Source organism: Gymnoscopelus braueri (genome assembly GCF_963280865.1).
Source record: "Gymnoscopelus braueri genome assembly, chromosome: 20".
Lineage (NCBI taxonomy): Eukaryota > Metazoa > Chordata > Actinopteri > Myctophiformes > Myctophidae > Gymnoscopelus > Gymnoscopelus braueri.
Window position 1 is genome coordinate 27880595 of NC_137622.1, and position 1589 is coordinate 27882183.

Consider the following 1589-nt stretch of genomic DNA (forward strand, 5'->3'; position numbering starts at 1 on the left):
GTATATAGGGTTTAAATGGTTAAAGCAGATCTGCCGTTTTCAGCACTGTATGTAAATGTAAGGGGGGTGACGGGGGGGACGGGGGGGACAGTACCTCTTATGGCTGTAATAATGTTCGCTGGAGCATACTTTTCATTCAGATGATTTACTACTAAAATGTTGTCTGAAATTAGTTTTCTACATTGCGCTTTTCTACATAATCTATATTCTACATTTAGAATAAGATTTAGTTATTTGAATATTATCTGAGTGCCAGAATTATTTCTGGCTATTTCTGGCCAGTACGATTAAAAAAAAAGTGCTTAGGAAGCGAGATACAGCCTTTTTCAGTTATAAGTTAAACAAGGAGTGGATGGAGCTGCAAATCTTCAGATAATGATATCTTGGGTTCTAGATATATATATATTTTTTTCATGCTTTTTTTTGTACATAGTTTTTTCTCTGTATTTTTATGTAGATTTTTGAACTGTTTGGTTGCTACTATATATGTCTATGAAATTAATTCAAGGACCCCAACGGAAACAAGTCCGCAAGGACTTTTTTGGTCGGACATTTTAGAAAAAAGTATTACAAACGTAACTGTGTTGTTTTACATTCTTTTGCCTAATAAAATGTCAATCAATCAATCAATCAAAAAGCACACATCCCTAGTGAGAGTGCATTTCCCTGTACAGTTCCTTGTCTGAACTAAAAAGCAGAGAAATAAATAAAACATTGAGAACTATTCTATTAAAAAAAAGAATTATCTTTGGTATGAGGGATAGATAACTTTTTTATTTTGACATTAAATTGCTCCAACATCTAGTCTGGAAATAAAATCACTGATAAATGTACGTATCCTTGGGAAAAACCTTGAAAGTTTCCGTTTATATTGTGTATTGAATGAAGTGATAGCATCAACTCTACTGTAAATCACCAATAAGAATACAGAATTAGATTTTTCATTCCCACGCGAGCGACCTTAGGCCTTGGACTTGTTTTAACCAAAATATGTCAAGGTGCTGTAACTCAACTGCCAGGAGTTATGAGTCCAAGTACCACTGAGAAATATGTTTCTCAGAAAAATACCTTTTTTTATCTGTCTTGTTTTACACTGGAAATATATTATGGTAAGCCCCTTTGGATGCTTGTAGTTTCTCACACTTCAGGCCTGACAAGGGGAAAAGGGATCGCACTCATTTCGCGCACACTCATACCCTTTGGCTTCATCTACCACAGTTTTCACACGTAAACTGTAATCTCCACACTTCCCCGTCTTTCTTCTCTCAAAATAGTTATCACATAGATTGCACTTGTCTTTGGATCAGTTCAATTGTTGCTTTCATGTATTATACTTTATTATGACTCACCCAACCCCCCCCCCCCCCCCAGCGCGTGCGCACACGCACTTGGCAGAAGAAGTGTGAAAATACAGAGCGTGCCCTGCCACGGCAACAAGACGTTAATTTCCTTTCATCTGTGATTCGTTGCTTGACAAACAGCCTCTTTAACACCCCACAGACATGAATGGCACGGTTCACATTGTAGCGGTTCTGTAGTCAGTCATTTCCTTTTAAAGTTGAGAGTCGTGAGTATTACTGACAGCACAA

The 1589-nt window shown here is 37.2% G+C and overlaps 1 protein-coding gene across 1 annotated transcript in view; it reads right to left on the reverse strand.

Moving 5' to 3' along the window:
• htr4 (5-hydroxytryptamine receptor 4) overlaps positions 1-1589 on the reverse strand; it is a 172599-nt gene that overhangs the window by 101206 nt on the left and 69804 nt on the right. The gene's annotated exons all lie outside the window — the stretch shown is intronic.